This window comes from Sarcophilus harrisii, chromosome 4 (genome assembly GCF_902635505.1).
Source record: "Sarcophilus harrisii chromosome 4, mSarHar1.11, whole genome shotgun sequence".
NCBI classification, from domain to species: domain Eukaryota; kingdom Metazoa; phylum Chordata; class Mammalia; order Dasyuromorphia; family Dasyuridae; genus Sarcophilus; species Sarcophilus harrisii.
In genome coordinates this window covers 316,590,021-316,610,250 of record NC_045429.1, presented here as the reverse complement: position 1 = coordinate 316,610,250, position 20,230 = coordinate 316,590,021, and positions in this window count along the sequence as shown.

The window sequence follows — 20,230 nt, the reverse complement described above, 5'->3', positions numbered from 1 at the left end:
TAAGTTTCTGATAATTGTCTGATAATTTTATGGTAATATTTTATGGCTAGCAATATTTAACTTGGATTAATAAGAGTTTCCTTCTTGTCTAGTCATGTGAAGTTACATGGTCTGATGGGCCAGGAAGCTGGCCTAGATAAGGGAACTTCTTGGTAAGGTTTGAAGGGAGTCTCTTCACTGATTAATTAATTAATTAGGTGACTGTGTTCTTTTCCATAGGTTTACAGAAAACCAAACATGGCCTGTGTGTAGCTACACTGTTAATATTTACCTGGTGTCATCTTAAGATATCCTTGCAGTGCATATCCATCCTGTACCAAGTCTGTCCCATTAACATTGTTTCTTGCCTTGCTTTTTAAATAATAGGCACTCAACACAACGTCTGTGGATCACAACTTTAAAGCTATTTCAATTTTTGTTGATTCATATGAAACATCCTTGATTTTATTGGTGAAAGTACTTCCTCTATCAGCACAGATCCTAACATCTCCCTATTTTATGTTGCCATGGTTGAATAATTTAGTACTTGGTGGTCAACCTTCCATTAACAAATTTCTTTGAACTTAGCTTCCTGTTTTCAGATGATAGGCACATACCTATTGATTCATATTTGAAGCCTTTGTAACATAGAAGTCATGAACCAAGGCCATCTCCATGGTATTATGAGGCATTGGAAGATGGCTTTTATAGAGCACAAATGATATATATTATTAATCAATATATAATATACTATTTGATCTGCTTCCCCAATTTCACTTTTAATTTGGAGTTTGACCCTCCATAAGGTGGCTATTATTTTAGGTTCTAAGAGTAATCTTTTGGCTCTACATTCCAAACTAAGCTCAATTATAAGGCCCCACCAGAGGGCTTGTTTTTCTCAATGTCAACCAGTAAAGACATTAACTCTTGGCAAAGGCATTTACTTAAATGACATAGCAAGAATAATACTTACAAAAAAAATTATGCTCCCATAAATCTAGAATGCACTTTTCTACAAATATATACATCTATGATAAGAGTAAATTTAGAGTTGAATATTAGTGAAACACATGTGTAGTATACACATGTGGCAAAGGCAAATTGCAACTTCTGCTATTGGAGAGCTTAAAAGTATTTTTTTCCTCTTTAAAGAATCCTCATGATAGGTTTCCAGTGGGACCCTTTTGCACAACCCAAATCTTGATTGTCAAATATTCTTTTTCCTCTCTTAGATGCCTGTCTTTCTGTATGTATGTTTTTTGGGGTTTTTTTTTTTTTTTTTTGGAATGTGTGCCTGTTCCTACACTATGTCTCCAACTGTGTCAAACTAACAAGATACTGAATGGGATGCTCTCATTCTGTTGCTAGCTACTAAGGGTGATGGTAGAAAAGGGGAAGGAAGGGAAATTCCCTCCTATCTCCATGTGATGGTCTTCTCCACACAAAACTTCCAGCTTGAAAATCCTCCTGAAACTGCTGAAATTCACTGTGTTTTATCTTTTTAAAGTGTCTAAGATCATGACTAATTTTATTGCTTGACCAATCTCTGTCTCCTTAATCCAATTAGAGAAATTCTTATAAAAGGTTAAGAGAGTAGATATGTCTTTACAGTCATTTTAATATCTTGTTATCACTTTGTGAAATACCTTTTGGGCTTTCTATGTACATTAATTGAAGAGAAGAAATTGTATACCTCTCCTTTACAAATATAAATATTTTTGGAAATGGAATGTTGTTTTGTTTAATGTGCAGTTTACATATACATGTGACTTTGAGTAAGTTATTTTATTTTTCTGAATCTCAGCAAACTTACTTGCAAAATTCAGAGGGAAAGGGGAGGTTTGGACTAGTTGATCCCTCAGGACCTTTCAGCTCTATATGTCTTATGATATTTTATCCTGAGGACTTAGAAACCAACATTTTGGCTAAAAGTGTAATGATAAATTCTGGCACTTAGGAAAAATCCATGTGGTGTCGAGGAAGACTAGAGATGCTTCTTCTTTTTGATGGCATAGAGAATGGTTGAAGAGAGGTTGGCAGAGGATAGAGAAGTACAGTTCCAAAATATAGGAGGATCATTGTGAGGAGGAAGCATGCATTTGGATGCTTGATTTTTGGAGTCTTTAGAGCAAATCAGAGCCTTAGTTATGGTTCTACTTTTCATAACAGAGCAGCCTGAAAAATATCTGAATTAGTTAAGATTGATGGCTTAGTCCCAACTCCTTCACTTTTCTTGCTGAAAAAAATCAAGACTCAAAAAAAATTCCACCACAAGTTACCCAAATATTTGTTTACCCCAATGTTTGTATGTGGATTATTTCTAATTATTATATTGGCTTCACGGGTTTTAATCCATTAATCTACACATATGTTTTATTATCTAATGATGTTTCCAAGATCTGCATCATTTGACATATACTAATTTTCATTAGAATTGTATTCCTGAACTGAATGGATGTCCATCAGTTGGAGAATGGCTGAATAAATTGTGGTATATGAAAATTATGGAATATTACTGTTCTGTAAGAAATGACCAACAGGATGATTTCAGAAAGGCCTGGAGAGACTTACACGAACTGATGCTGAGTGAAATGAGCAGGACCAGGAGATCATTATATACTTCAACAACAATACTAGATGATGACCAGTTCTGATGGATCAGGCCATCCTCAGCAACGAGATCAACCAAATCATTTCTAATGGAGCAGTAATGAACTGAACTAGCTATACCCAGAAAAAGAACTCTGGGAGATGACTAAAAACCATTACATTGAATTCCCAATCCCTATATTTATGCACACCTGCATTTTTGATTTCCTTCACAAGCTAATTGTACAATAATTCAGAGTCTGATTCTTTTTGTACAGCAAAATAAGGTTTTGGTCATGTATACTTATTGTGTATCTAAGTTATATTTTAATATATTTAACATCTACTGGTCATCCTGCCATTTAGGGGAGGGGGTGGGGGGGTAAGAGGTGAAAAATTGGAACAAGAGGTTTGGCAATTGTTAATGCTGTAAAGTTACCCATGTATATATCCTGTAAATAAAAGGCTATTAAATTAAAAAAAAAAAAAAAAAAAAAAAAAAAGAATTGTATTCCTGTCTTATCTCTGTTAGTAGATTGGAAGGGGGAAAAGGCCAATAATTGTATTTTATTCCTCTCTGAATTCCAAAAGCAGTGTCTTACTGCATACAGCGTGATTAATGCATATTTGTTGTCCTCAATTAAAAGACTATTGCTGTATTGTTGCCTTGGAAAAGTAAATATAAACATAGATTACACTTATTCATTGGTTCCCTTCTGTAAAGATATTTTATAACTTTCCTATGTCTTTTTTGTTCCTTTGTTGTTGTTCTGTCATGTCTCCTCTTGGACCATATCATGTCAATAGTGTCCATGGTGTTTCCTTGGTAGAGGTACTGGCGTGATTTGCTATTTCCTTCTTCAATGGATTAGGAAAACAGAGTTAAAGTGACTTGTCCAGAGTCACACAGCTATTCAGTATCTGAGGCTGGATTTGAATTAAGGTCTTCCTGGCTCCAGCTTCCCTTTTGTCCCTTAACTAAAACATTAAGTTCCTTGAGAGCAGTGTCTACATCCTAATTATGTTTGTTTGTCCAGCTGGGTAATGGAGGGACTCATAGGAGGAAAACATGAATTTGAATCTCAGTTTTTTCATTTACTACTACTCCCATAAGTAACCCAAAATCTCAGGGTTTCAGTTTAATTTTAATTTTATCAGACTGAATGGTCTCTAAATTCCCTTTCATATCTATCTAACCTTCTGTATTTTGATGAATCATCGATGCAGCAGATACATGCAATTAATCAGAGTGGGACCCAGGTGACACTGTGAAGATGGGGATAGGCAATGCCCAGGGAACATGAATCAATATATTCCCACTTCTATTTTACTGAAAAATCACTCATACTGATAATGGAGTAATTTTGGAGACTTTCCAACATGATAGAACTGATCAGAGCTTGATTTCCACTTGCATAATCTTTGGTAACACAAAGTTAGCTATAATCCACAAGGAGACATCAAGAGATGACTTTTATGGAGAGTTAATACCTTGAGAAGCTGTAAGATAGAAGAAGGGGCAGAACTTCACAATTTCTTGTATGTTAAAAGCAGGTAATGGTATAGTAGATAAGAGTAGTGGGCCCAAAGTCAGGAAAACCTGAGTTTAAAATCACCCTCAGATACTTATTAGGCAAGTTGTTCAACTAACTTTTGTCTGAGTTAGTATTTTCAGTTATAAAATGGAGATAATAATAGCACTTACCTTGCAAAGTTTTTGAGAGGATTAAATGAGATAATATTTGGGTTGTTAAGCATTGCACCTGGCACATACTAAGTACTTCGTTATTGCTTTTCCTCTTAATCATGTGGAAGTCCAAGGGAGCAGAAGAATGAAATATGGGTCCCACTGACTTCTGTTTACAGCCACTTTCCTGTTTCACTCTCATTCATGGATTAATCATGCTTTAATTTTAATTCAATTATTTTTCATTTTCATTTATTTTTTAAATTTTAATTCAACTAATTTTAATTCTCTATTCAACTTCTTACTTTTCTGAGCTTCTGAAGTCCTAAAAGGACATAAAGAAAGACCAGAAAAAGCAGAACAAAATAATAAAGTCAAGGAGACATTCTGAAAGTTGAAAGGCTAGTTTGCACTGACTTAAACCAGTATCTAAACTTTTCCAAGCCAATTATTGTTTATTTTTTAAAGAGGGAAGATAGAAGGTGAAAGTCAGTTATTAAGAGAAAACTTCTAAATGGGGAGCTTACTTCTTTAAGGGGAAGAGTAGTACTTCTTGCATTTGCCTAGAACTCCTCTGTTAATTTCCTCCTAACACACACACACACACACACACACACACACACACACTCACTCACATCTTATTAATTCTATCTCTCTCTTAATTCTAGATCACAATTCTGTATTGTTCCAAAACATATAAGTTGTGTGTGTGTGTGTGTGTGTGTGTGTGTGTGTGTATTTTATTTCTAGGAACAAGAAGAAAGAAACAGATGGACACTTTGAGTTTCTCTTTTCCATAAATAGTGAAAGGGGGTGGTGGTGGTTGGGATGGAAATTATAGTAAAAAACCAGAAACATATATGGTGAAAACAAATCTGTGGACTGATTCAAACTTTAGAGATTTACAGTTTGTCAAAATTATTTCCATAAGCTCTATGGGTATCACCAATACAGAACCCTAAGTTTGGAAGCTGCTCTGTTTGTTAGGAACTCTCCAAGGTTTTAGAGTCTATTTTCTCTCCTACTGGCAGAAATAGAGCTAAAATGATGATTTTGTGTTCTTTTAAAATTCCACTGATGATTGCTTCAGTATTTGGCATGTATATACATATATAACATGTATATATAACTTTTTCTATTGTTATAATTTTTGAAATATGAAGACTATTCTCATGCCATTTAATTCTTTCTTACTTCAGTTAAAAAGCTATTCTTTCTTTCACTTATTTCAGTGCAGGAGGATAGTTGTTTAACCTACCCTGTAGAATAAGGTCAACTCATCAGGGATTGACCAGGCTAATGCACATTATAGACACATAAAACAAAATGGATTTATTAATTTTTTGACAGAATTATATAAGCAAAGTATTTCTTTCTAAAATATGAGTATCATCTGTGATTTCATGACCACAGGGAATTCTCTATAATTTCTCTCACTTAGTGGGAACTCTTTTGACCATTTCAGATATAAGACTTTTCTATTACTTAGATAGTTATAGTTGGCTGAGACACTAAGAATTGAATCCAAGTCTCCCTAACTTATAGATCAGAATGTTACCTGTTTTTCAAAACTGGCTCTTTCTATTTTTAAAATATCTAAATGAAAACCTCAGTTTCTCTTAAGTTTTTGATATAGACAGCCCTAGGAATCAGAAACATTAACAATATTCATTGGCTGAATCACAGCCTATAGGACTAAGTGAAACCATTCTGTGGACCTGGAAATTTTTTCCCCATTTTGCTCATTGCTCTCAGTAATACATAATAAATAAATTTGTATGCAAAGAACAAATTTTAGGTTTCTAAATAGCGTCTGCAAAGTAGGGCCCTAAATTTCAGATGCTTGCTTTCCTCTCTTGAGTTCTACTTGTCCTGTTACTTACTCCAAAACCCACCAATTTATTCAATTCTATCCTGTAATTCTGGAAAAAAAAAGTAACTAAAACACATAGTGATCGCAAGTAGATTTGAAAGTACAATATTGTAATGTAGTCAAACTTTGAATCTATATTTGAAGGACTTGAATTCAAATCCCTGGAATCTTCTCAGGTACCATGACTATTTCTGAAAATTTGGTAGAATTTTAATGCACCCATGTGTTTGCTTGATGAGGAAAGCCAGAAACTAGTTTAGTGTCTCTGCAAGTCAGTCATTTCTTCTGAAAATGGGAATAATGAAAGTTACTACCTTCCCATGAATCCAATGATTAAGCAGGATAAGGGGATTCAGAATAGGGGCAATATTTATCTCTAAAGGTCTCTACACCATCATATACTGCATTTTCACAAGTATTTTAATAGGTCTTTTGTCTATACATATGAGAAAACTCTACAGAGGTCCTGAGGCTTGAGAGAGGTTTGAATAAGAATCTTGGAGTTCAGATGATTGAGCTTTATTCAATTATGCTATCCTTCCTTCACCTATAAAACTTTATCATAAATGGGAGCATCATATTAGTTTAGATGCAACACTTCTTAGCCTGGTGTCTTTGACCTTTTAAAAAATATTCTGTTAACTATATTTCAATATAATTGATTTCTTTTGTAAACATATGTAATGTAAAAGCATTTTTTGTTGGAATTTTTACAAATTGTTAAGTCATTAGAGTTGATAGAGACAATAATTATCTAATTTAGCATGGTTCAGTATGATTGATCTGATCCTACAAGGAGATGTTATGGGCCAGAAGAAACAAGGTACTAAGTACAACTGATAGAAACAATGCTTGTGTTCACACCTTTAGAGAGCTCATATAAGCAAAAAGTATTTAAATACTCAATGGAGTTCACACGTTTGGGAGATTTCAAGGTTTAGTATGAGCTATCCAAATTCACACCTCCCTTAATTCCTTTCTCAGGAGGGGTCAACCTTTGGGAGATCATATATATTGAAGCTCTTAGAGCTTCAACTTAGTTACTTCGGAACATTCCCAGGGGTTGGAGAGGAGCACTCTGGGACAGACACAGAGCACTCTGGGAGATTGAGAGCCAGAAGCCCTCTCTTGGAGGCAAGACAGATTCGCTGTGGTGCTGGCTGGAGGCTGAAGAAAGCAGAGGCAAAGGACAAAGCTGCAAGAGCTCTTGGAATCAAGCAGAGAGATAGGCCTCTGAGCTAACCGGGCCCAAGGAAAGAGATAAGAAATAAAGATCTGAACTTTTATCACCTGGCTGCGATTGAGGTGATTATTATTTTTAATTGAAACTAAGGCTGCCTCCAGAAAACCTCCCCACGAAACCTTCTCCCAGAGAGAACGATCTTATATTTTAAAGAAAAAGAACACCACAATTCTTAGAGGGTCATTGTATTCCTGATGCTTTTCAGCTTCAAGTAGACTTTGAGTGAAGGGTCAGTAGGGTCCCACAATGAATTTTCACACAACTTCTTACAGATCCTGCTAGATCTAGAGAGGCCAGAGGAACTACAGAAATGTAAAGCAAGAAGGAAAAATGTTACTTTCCACACTCCTATCCTTAGGAAAATAAAGACACTTTCTTGTTTCAGGAGGCTAAATCAACTCTGATTGTCCCTTGAAAAAGTGTCTTACTTCTGTCAGTATTCTCAAAGTTGCAAAGTGACAAGTATCCAATAAACAGAATAATATGATAGAGAAGGGTCTCTGTCTTGGGCCTTCTCTTTTCCCTCTATATACTCTTCAACATTTCATCAGCAGATTTGATTATCATTTCTATACATAGAACTGCCAAATCTACAAATCTTCATTTCTCTCTTGAGCTTCAATCTTGTATGATCAATTACCTATAGGATATCTCCAACAAAACGTCCTACAGATATTTCAAATTCAATACATGCCTAAAAGAATCCTTTATCTTTCCTTCCTTAAAACAAATCCTCTTCTTATCTTTCCTATTTTTTAAATCAAGGATGTCACCATTTTTCCTGTCTGCAAATTAAGTCACCTTCATCTCTTCCTTCTTTGTCATCATCCTTCTCATCCTTTATATTCAATCAGTTGCTGACCCTTATCAATTTTGCTTCAGTAATTGGACTCCTTCCCTCCTTAAACAGCAAATTTTCTAGTTCTGGCACCCATTACTTCTTACTTTACTATTTTAATAGCCTCCTAGTTGGTCTAGGATCTTACCTCTTCTCTCACTTTTCTCAAATTATTGTTATCTAACTTGTGAATTATGCAAGTTAATTAAATCCCATCTATTTCCCTTCCAATTATTCATCTTTGAAGAACCAAGGTGCCTTGGTCCAAGGAACCTTGGAGCCAAGATGGTAGATAGAGGCAGCAACTCAGCCAAGTTCTCCCAATATTCCCCTCCAAATGACTTTAAAATATGTCAAATCACAATCCTAGCATACTCAACAAAATGCTGGGGTGAAACTTTTTTCCAACCCAAAATGATTCAGGGTCTCAGAAAAAAGAGGTCTTTGACAGTAGGATAGGGATTGATTTAGAACATCATTGGTGACACCTGGAGATAACTTTGAGAGCAGCAGCAGCTTTGTTAGCTCTCAGCCAAATAGTTTGGAAAACCAATCAGAAAGCAATTACAGAAACTTCTTGGACTAGTACTGGGAGTATGACCTGGAACTGTTTGGCAAGATATTGTATTTATCCAATTCTGAATGAGGAGCTCTTTTGGTCATAAGGGAGCATGGGCCCTGGTAGAAATTGCAAGGTGGAAAGAAGTGCTAGTACATATATTCCACTACAGTGGAGCAAGGCTGCTATCTGGGTAAGGACTAGAGCATAGGCCTGGAAAACAGTGACCATATCTTTCCCCAGGTCACATTACCTTGGAGACATTGAAAACTTACAAATTCCCAAAAGTAGCTGTGAAAACAGCAGTGCAAAAAAGTCTGAAGCAAAGGACAGTGATTCTCCTTTAGCTGAACATCAAGTTCAAAGTTAAAAAAAAAAAGGCTGGGAAATGAGCAAACAAGCAACAACAAAAACAAATCTGACCATAAAAAGCCACTATGGTGACAGTGAAGATGAAGATACAGACTCACAGTAAGAAAATTACAAAAAAACAGTTAAAAGAAAGCCTCAAAGAAAACAATTTTTTAGCATAGGTATCAATTCTTGAAAAAATCCTGTCCTTGTGCCTTATTGTAACATAGAAGTGAACCTAGGTTTTTGAATATGTTGCTAGTAAAATATGAATTCTGACAAGTGTTATATAAGGACTTTAAGTATGCCTCCAGAAGGACACTGGTGGACTAAGTTTGACAACTTAAAAAGTGGTAATCTGTAAACAAAAAAACATTTTAAAAAATGATCCTTAATCTTAAGTGGTCAGTTTATGCTCTCTCCAGTGATAATGGTAAAGTTGTAAGAAGGAAGACAGAGGATGCAAAAAAAAAATCACATCATTTTAGATCATCTAAAAACCTTAATTTGAGTATACTTGAGTATTTCAAGAGTATTAATTGCTATTAATTAATTAATTGTATTAAATACAATTTATTTGTAATTTCCTTTAAAAATCCGGCCAAATTTTCCCTTTATCTGCCCTATGAGAGTGCATAAAATCAAAGCTCTAGAGATACAAGAAATCTTATACATTATTTTTAAATTTTTAAATAAAATTTTATTTTTAAAAGAAATAACACTTATTCTCTCTTCTTTTCACAAAAAGGGAAAAAAGGTATCATCCTTATACAAATATGCAATCAATAAAAACAAACATATGCATTGACCATAGCCAAAATACCTGGTATTCCAAAAATCTTACAAAAGAATCATACACAGATGAAAGGACTGCATTTTTTGTGGTTGTCTTTAGTTATTCATTCAGTCAGTCATTCATTCAATTTTTCAATTAATAGGATTTAATTTTTCCAAATATATGTAAGGATAGTTTTAAATATTCATCCTTGTAAGACTTTGTGTTCCAAATTTTTCCTCCCCACTCCCTAATATACTAAGCAATGTGATGTAAGTTAAACATGTGTAAAGGATTATTTTTGTAAAGATTTTTGGAATGTCCTGTATATGTTTTCTTCTGCACCTTGAGTCTATCACTTCTCTGTTAGGAGATGAGTAGCATGCATCATCAGAGGCCTCTCACACACTATACCAAGATAAAGTCAAAATGGGTTCATGATTTAGATATAAATTGTGATACTATAAGTAAATCAGGACAGCAAGGAATAATTTACCTGTCAGATATCTATGCAGATATCTGCATAGATAGGATGTCATGAGAGGAATTTATGACCAAACAAGAAATAGAGATTATTATTTTTTTAAATAATAGCTTTTTATTTTCAAAATATATGCAAACATAACTTTCAACATATATTCTTGCAAAACCTTGTGTTCCAAATTTTTCTCTTCCTCCCTTTCCCCCACCCCTACTCTAGATATTAATCCAATACTTCTATTCTTCTATACATATTTCCACAACAACCATGCTGTATAAGAAAAATCAGATCAAAAAGAGAAAAAAATTAGAACGAAAACAAAAAGCAAGCAAATAACTACAAAAATGTGAAAATGCTATGTTGTGATCCACATTCAATTACCACAGTCTTTCTGGATGCAGATAGATCTCTCTATCACAAGTCTATTGGAATTGGCCTAAGTCAATATATTATTGAAAAGAGCCACATCCAGGGTGGATGACTTTGGACTGCCAAAATGGCAGAGAGTAGACACATCTTTATCTGAGCTCCTCCTCATCTCCCTCCGATCAAGCCTTTGAACTGGTTTTGGAGTAAGAATCCACAAATATTTGGAGTGTAACAAATTTCCAGAAGAAGATACTTTGAAAGAACTTCATAAAAGTTCTATTTCAATGGGGCAGAGGGAGAGGCTGCCAAGGGGAACCTGGGGGGAGGAAGTCAAGGCTGTGAAGCTTCCCACACTGGGGAGTCTAATGGGGGACTTTGGGCTGCTCTGTCCTGGTTGCAGGCCAATGGATTGGCAAATTGGCTGTGAGACACCCAAGACCAGTGCAGAGCCTTGAGTGAAGGTTGTACTGAAACCAGTGCAGGTTGAAAGCCTTTGAACACTAGAAAAAAAATGCAGGACCTGGCCATGCCCACCCAGCATCATAAGTCAGTTAACAGAACTAGCCACAGAGCAACCTAAAGCGGCTATCACTCCTTTGCCTTAAGAGCAGACCACAACCTTTTAAAAAAAATGAGCAAAACAAGCAAAAAGAATGCTGACCCCATACATATCTTTTTTTGGAGAAAGAACAGACCTCAAACCCTGAGGATCCTAAAGGCAAATCATCTCCAGATGAAGCCCCAAAGGATAATATGAGTTGATCCCCATTTTATAAGGCTCTCTTGGAAGAATTCAAAAAGGATCTTAAAAGAATTAGAAGAAAGATGGTGAAATGAAATGAGAACTTGGAAAAACAGAAATTATCTGAAGAAAACTCCTTAAAAATTAGGTGAAATGGAAAAAGCATATAACTCCTTACAGAATAGATATTAAAAAGAAATCAATTTTTTGAAAACAGAATATGTGAATTGGAAAAAATGCAATGAACAAAATACCTCATTTAAAAGTTCAATTGCCCAAATTCAAAAGGAGATTAAAAAAAGGCTAACTGAAGAAAATAATTCACTAAACCTTAGAACTGAACAAATGGAACTGAATGACTCAATGAGACTTCAAGAATCAGTCAAACAAAACCAAAAAAAAAAAAAAAAAATGGAAACATAGAAGAAAATGTAAAATATCTCATTGGAAAAACAACTGACTTGAAAATAGATCTAGGAAAGACAATCTAAGAATTATTGGATTTCCTGAAAACCATGAAGAAAAAAACGAACCTAGACATCATCTTTCAGGAAATCAAGGAAAACTGCCCTGATGTTCTAGAACCAGAAGGTAAAACAACCATTGAAAGAATTCATTATTACCTCCTGAAAGAGACCTCAAAAATGAAAACTCCAAGGAACAAAATAGCTAAATTTCAGAATTATCAAATCAATGAGAAAATATTGCAAGCAGCCAGAATGAAAAATTCAAATACCTAGGAGCCACAATCAGAATTACCCAGGACCTAGCAGCTTCCACTTTAAAGGATCGAAGGACTTGGAATCTGATATTTCTTTTTTTTATTATTATTTTTTATTTACAAGACATATGCATGGATAATTTTTCAGCATTGACTCTTGCAAAATCTTCTGTTCCAATTTTTCCTCACTTTCTCCCCATCCCCTCCCCTAGATGACAGGTAGTCCAATACATGCTAAATATGTTAAAATATATGTTATATACAATATATGTATACATATTTTACAGTTGTCTTGCTGCATAAGAAAAATTGGATTTAGAAATAAGGTAAAAATAACCTGAGAAGAAAAACCAAAATGCAAGCTGACAAAAACAGAAGAAGTAGAAATGCTATATTGTGGTTCACACTCATTTCCCAGAGGTTTTTGCTGGGTGTAGCTGGTTCTCTTCATTACTGAACAATTGTAACTGATTTGATTCATCTCATTGTTGAAGAGAACCACATCCATCAGAAATGATCATCATATAATATTGTTTTTGAAGTGAAAAATGATCTTCTGGTTCTGCTCATTTCACTCAGCATCAGTTCGTATAAGTCTCTCTAGGCTTTTCTGAAATCATCCTGCTGGTTATTTCTTATAGAACAATAATACTCCATAACATTCATACACCACAACTTATGCAGCCATTCTCCAATTGATAGGTATCCATTCAATTTCCAGTTTCTAGCCACTATGAAAAGGACTGCCACAAACATTTTTGTACATAGGGTCCCATACACCACAACTTATGCAGCCATTCTCCAATTGATAGGTATCCATTCAATTTCCAGTTTTTAGCCACTACGAAAAGGACTGCCACAAAGATTTTTGGACGTAGGGTCCCTTGCCATTCTTTAATATCTCTTTGGGGTATAAGCCCAGTCTAATCTGCTGGATCAAAGGGTGTGCACAGTTCGATAATTTTTTGAGCATAGTTCCAAATTGCTCTCCAGAATGGTTGGATGCATTCACAATTTCACCAACAATGTATCAGTGTCCCAATATTCATCATTATCTTTTCTTGCCATCCTAGACAATCTGAGAGGTGTAGTGGTGTCTCAGAGTTGTCTTAATTTGCATTTCTCTGATCAATAATGATTTGGAATATCTTTTCACATGGCTACAAATAGTTTCCATTTCTTCATCTGAAAATTGTCTGATATCATTTGACCATTTATCAATGGGAGAATGGCTTGATTACTTATAAATTAATGTCAATTCTCTTTTTGGAAATGAGGCCTTTATCAGAACCTTTGACTGTGAAAATGTTTTCCCAGTTTATTGCTTCCCTTCTAATCTTGTCTGCATTAGTTTTGTTTGTACAAAAACTTTTAAACTTGATATAATCAAAATTTTCTATTTTGTGATCAATAATGATCTCTAGTTCTTCTTTGGTCACAAATTTCTTCATCTTCTACAGGTCTGAGCTATAAACTATACTATGTTCTTCTAATTTATTTATAATCTCATTCTTTATGCCTAGATCACTAACTGATTTTGACCTTCCTGGTGTACGATGTTAAGTGTGGGTCAATGCTTAGTTTCTGCCATACTAATTTCCAATTTTCCCAGCAGTTTTTGTCAAACAGTGAATTCTTATCCCCAAAACTGGGGTCTTTGGGTTTGTCAAACACTAGATTATTATAGTTATTGAGTATTTTGGTCTGTGAACCTAACCTATGGAATCTGATATTTTGAAAGGCAAAGGAACTTAGATTGCAGCCTAGAATCAATTATCCAGCAAAATTGAGTATTATCTTTCAGGGGAAAAGATAGACATTAAATGAAACAGGTGAATTTCATTTATTTCTAATGAAAAGACCAGAGCTGAATAGAAAATTTGATCTTCAAATGTAGAACTTAAGAGAAACATAAGGTAAAAAGAAAAGAAAAATGGCTTTCTTTTAAAAGTTAAAAGCTTATATCCCTATATGGGAAGAATGTTTAACTCAATATCTATATCTCTGATATGGGTATATTTAAAGGGTACAGTTATAATTTAATTTTATTGTGATGCTATAAAAAAGAAACTAGAGGAGGAAAAGTGATTCTATGGAAAAAGAGGAAGAGGGACTTAAAATGGGGTAAATTACATTTTATGAAGAGGCAAAAAAGACCCATTACAATTGAGAGAAAGAAGAGTAGAGGATAAGTACTGTGTGAATCTTACTCTCATCAGATTTGGAGCAAGGAGATAATATAAGACATATTTAGCTTCACAGAGAAGCTTGTCTCACCCTATAGGGAAGTAGGAGGGAAAAGGGAAAAGGAAAGTGGGAGGCTAATAAAAGGGAGAATAGAATTAGATGGGGACTAGATTAAGAAATGGGGAAGGGCTGTAAACGGGGAGGGCTGTTTGAGGGAGGGGTTGGTCAGAAGCGAAATACTGGGGAGGAGGAAAAGGGAGAAATGAAAGAGAAAAGTATAACTGGGTGAAAACAAGATGGCAGGAAATACAGAGTTAGTAATTTTAACTGTGAATGTGAATAGGATGAACTCTCCTATAAAACAAAAGTGTTTAGCAGACTAGATTAAAAGCCAGAATCCTACAATTTGTTGATTACAAGAAATACATTTAAAGCAGTGATGCATTCAGAGTAAAGGTAAAAAACTAGAGCAGAATCTATTATGCTTCAGCTGAAGTAAAAAAAAAAAAGGCAAGGGTAGTAATCCTGATCTCAGATCAAGCAAAAGCAAAAAATAGATTTAATTAAATTAAAAGAGATAAGGAAGGGAATTACATCATATCATAGATAAAGAAGTAATATCAATACTAACCATATATGTACCAAGTGGCATAGCATCCAAATTCCTAGAAGAGAAGATAAGAAAGCTGCAAGAAGAATTAGACAGCAAAACTATACTAATGGGGGAATCTCAAACTTGCTCTCTCAGAACTAGATAAATTGAAGCATAAAATAAATAATAAATAATAAATAAATAAGCAAGAAGTTAAGGAGGTAAGTAGAATTCTAGAAAAGTTAGGTATGATACATCTTTGGAGAAAACTGAATGGAGACAGAAAGGAATATATATATATATATATATATATATATATATATATATATATATATATATTTTTTTTTTTTTTTTTTGGCAGCACATGGAACCTATACAAACATTGTAAAAACCTCCCAAATCAAATGCAGAAAGACAGAAATAGTAAATGCATATTTTTCAGATCATGATGGAATAAAAATTACATGCAATAAAAGACCAGGGGAAAATAGGCCAAAAATTAATTGGAAGCTAAATAATCTAATTCTAAAGAATGAGTGGGTGAAACAATAAATCATAGACACAAATGATAATTTCATCCAAGAGAATGACAATAATGAGATAACACAACAAAATTTATGGGATGCAGCCAAAGCAGTTCTTACACGGACATTTTGAATATCTTGATGCTTACTTGTATAAAATTGAGAAGATCAATGAATTAGGCTTGCAAGTAAAAAAGCCAGAAAAAGAACAAATTAACCGCCCCCCCAATTAAATACCGAATTGAAAATTTGAAAATAAAAGGGGAGATTAATAAAATTTAAAGTAAGAAGACTATTGAATTACTAAACAAAAGTAAGAGCTGGTTTTATGGAGAAACCAACAAAATAGATAAACCGTTAGTTAATTTGATTAGAAAAAAGAAAGAAGAAAAATAAAATGTTAGTATCAAAATGAAAAGGGAAAACCTTCTACCAATGAAGAGGAAATTAGAGCAATAATTAGGAGTTATTTTGCCCAATTATATGTCAATAAATCTGATAATCTAAGTGAAATGGATGAACACTTATAAAAATATAGATTTCGTAGAGGAAATCAATTATTTAAATAGTCTCATTTTAGAAAAAGAAATATAAAAAGCTATTAATCAATTTCCTAAGAAAAAATCTCTAGGGCCAGATGGATTTACATGTGAATTCTACCAAACATTTAAGGAACAATTAATTCCAATACTATGTAAACTATTTTTAAAAATAGGGAAAGAAGCAATGCTATAAAATTCCTTTTATGACACAGATATGGTGTTGATACTGAAATCAGGTCAAAACGGAGAAAGAAAATTATACACCAATTTCCCTAATGAATATAGATGTAAAAATCTTAAAATATTAGCAAAGAGAATACAGCAAGTTATCACCACTATACTATACCATGACCAAGCAGGATTTATACCAGCAATGTAGAGCTGGTTCAATATTAGGAAAACTATTAGCATAATTGGCTATATCAGTAATAAAACTACAAAAATCATGATTATCTCAATAGATGCAGAAAAAGCATTTGATAAAATTCAATGCCCATTCCTATTAAAAATACTACAGATTATAGGAATAAATGGACTTTTCCTTAAAATGGTCAGTAGCATCTATTTAAAACCACCAGCAAGCATCAGATGTAATGAGGACAAACCAGAACCATTTCCAATAACATCAGGGGTGAAACAAGGTTGTCACTATTACTATTCAATATTGTATTAGAAATGTTAGCTTTGTTAATAAGAGAATAAAAAGAGATTAATAGTAATTAGAGTAGGTAATAAGGAAACCAAATTATCACTCTTTCCAGATAATATGGTGGTATTCTTAGAAAACCCTAGAGAATCAACTGAAAAACTACTTAAAACAATTTATAACTTTAGCAAAGTTGCAGGATACAAAATAAACCCACAGAAATCATCAGCATTTTTATATATTACCAACAAAGTCCTGTAACAGGAGATGCAAAGAGAAATTCCATTTAAAATAATTGTTAATTATATAAAATATTTGGGAGTCTACTTTCCAAGGAAAAGTCAGGAACTTTATGGGCACAATTACAAAACACTTTTCAAATAAAATCAGATCTAATCAATTGGGAAAATATCAAGTGCTCATGGGTAGGCTGAGCTAATATAATAAAAATCACAGTGCTACCTTAATTAATCTACTTATTCAATGTTATACCAATCAAACTCCCAAGAAATTATTTTACAGATCTAGAAAAAAATAATACCAAAGTTCATCTGGAAGAACAAAAGGTATGAATCTCAAAAAGAATCTCAAGGGAGTTAATGAAAAGAATGCAAATGAAAGTGGCTTAACTGTACCAGACCTAAAACTATATTATAAAGCAGCAGTCATCAAAACCATTTGGTCCAGGCTAAGAAGTAGAGTAGTCTATCAGTAAAATAGGTTAGGTTCACAGAACAAAATAGTCAATGACTATAGCAATCTAGTATTTGACAGACCCAAAGACACCAGTTTTGGGATAAGAACTCACTATTTGACAAAAACTGCTAGGAAAATTGGAAATTAGTATGGCAGAAACTAGGCATTGATCCACACTTAATGCCATATACATAGATGAGGTTAAAATGGGTTCATAATTTAGACATAAAGAGTGATATAAGCAAATTAGAAGAAGACAGCATAATTTACCTTTCAAATCTGTGGAGAAGGAAGGAATTGTGGCGAAGGAAGGAATTTGTGGCCAAAGAAGAACTGGAGTTCATTATTGAACACAAAATAGATAATTTTAATTATATTAAGTTCAAAAGTTTTTATACAAGCAAAACCAATGCAGACAAGATTAGAAGGAAAGCAATAAATTGACTGGGAAAACATTTTTACATTCAAAGATTCTGACAAAGGCCTCATTTCTAAAATATATAGAGAATTGACTCAAATTTATAAGAATTCAAGACATTTTCCAATTGATAAGTGGTTATAGGATATGAACAGACAATTTTTGGATGAAGAAATGGAAACTATTTCTAGCCATGTGAAAGGGTTCTCTAAATCACCATTGATTAGAGAAATGCAAACAATGAAATGATTGAGGCCAGTTCCAATGATTTTGTGATGAACAGAGTCATCTACAGCCAGAGTGATGACTATGGGAACTGAGTGTGGACCACAAAAATAACTTTTTCACACTTTTTTTTTGTTGTTGTTTGCTTGTATTTTGTTTTCTTTCTCATTTTTTTTTCTTTTTTGATCTGATTTTTCTTGTGCAGCAAGATAATTGTGCATACATGCACACACACACACACACACACACATACACATTGGGTTTAATATATGTTGGATTACTTGCCATCTAGGGAAGGGAATAGATGGAAAGGAGAGAAAATTTGGAATACTTGGTTTTGTAAGAATCAGTATTGAAAAATTATTCATGCATATATTTTGAAAACAAATAAGATTTAATAGTAAAAAAAAAAAAAAAAAAGAAAACGAAAAGATCCACATTCATCAGAATTGATTATCACATAATTTTATTGTTGCTGTGGTCAATATTTTCTTGGTTCTACTCACTTCACTTCTATCAGTTCATGTAAGTCTCTCTATGTTTCTGAAATCATCCCACTGATTATTTCTTATAGAGCAATATTATTCCATAACATTCATATATTATACCTTATTCAGCCATTCTCCATCTGTTGGATATTCACTCAGTTTCCAGTTCTTTGCCACTACAAAAAGGGCTGCTACAAACATTTTTTTATCTGTGGTAAAAATTTATGAGATGCAAAAGAGAAGTTTAGGAAATGCAAAATGGATAATTTGGATTATTAAATTAAATTTAAAAGGATTTGAACAAACAAAACAAATGCAACCAAAATTAGAAGGAAAGCAAAAAAAATTAAAAACAATTTTTACTGCCAGTGTTTCAAAAAAGGCTTTATTTCTAAAATATAGGGACTGAATTAAATTTCCAAGAATACAAGTCATTCTCAAATGATAAATGGTCAAAGAATATGAACAAGCCATTGTCAGATAACGAAATTAAAGCCACCTATAGTAATTAGAAAAAAAAATATTCTCAATAACTATTGACTAGAGAAATGCAAAGTAGGACAAGTCTGAAGTAACACCTGACACCTATCAGATCTACTAAGAAGACAGAAAAAAAAGAAAATGATAAATGTTGGAGTGGATATGGGAAAATTAGGATACTAATACATTGTTGGTGGAGTTGTGAACTGATCTAATCATTCTGGAGATCCATTTGAAACTATGTCCAAAGGGCTATACAACTGCATATCCTTTGATCCAGCAATACCATTGTAAAGTCTGTGTCTCAAAGAGATCATAAAGAAGGGAAAAGGACCCACATGTTCAAAAAATATAGGCACTCTTCTTGTGTTGACAAAGAATTAGAAATTATGGAGACCGCTTTAATTTCTGGTTCTTTTTCTGAAAAAAAAAAAAAAAAAACTGCTATAAATATTTTTGTTCATATTGTTCTTTTTCATATTTCTTTTATCTCTTTGGAGTATAGGCTTAGAGGTTATATTTCTGAGTCAGACTGTGTATGCATAATTCAGTGACTTTAGGGACATTGTTCCAAGTTGCTTTTCAGAGTATCAGGAACAATCCTCAGCTCTATAACTATCAATGTACCTCTTTTCTTAAGTTTCTCCAACATTTCTTTTGTGTGTGTGTTTGTGTGTCAACTTTCTCTGATGAATATAAAATTGAACCTCAGTATTGCTTTAATTTGTATTTCTCTAATTATGAGTGACATGGAGACATTCTTTTATATAATTCAAATTAGGTTTCTTACTTTGAAAACTAGTTTTTAAATCTCTTGATGATTTGTCAATAATTTTACAGGTGATAGGGCTGAGAAGTAGAGAATTTGACCAGACTGGAGTTGGAATTAATATCTAATGAGACTTAGTTAACCCCATATTTTTATTATTACTACTACACTAGGCTTCCTCATTCATGAAGAACTGACCCATCTTCAGAGAATTTATAGCTTATTTATAGCTTATTTAATTGTATTTTCTGACATTTGGTTGGTTGATATTTCCATTTATTTTATTGTTAATGTAATTATTGATATTATTCATATATATTATTTATAGTCAAATTTATGTGAAATCTCAGCTTATAGAGCCTTGTATTTTTAAAATTCTTATCCATTGTAAATTAAGCTTTTCTTTTTTGTTGTTGTGCTAATTTAATTTTCCTCTCTGTTTTTTGATCAAATTTC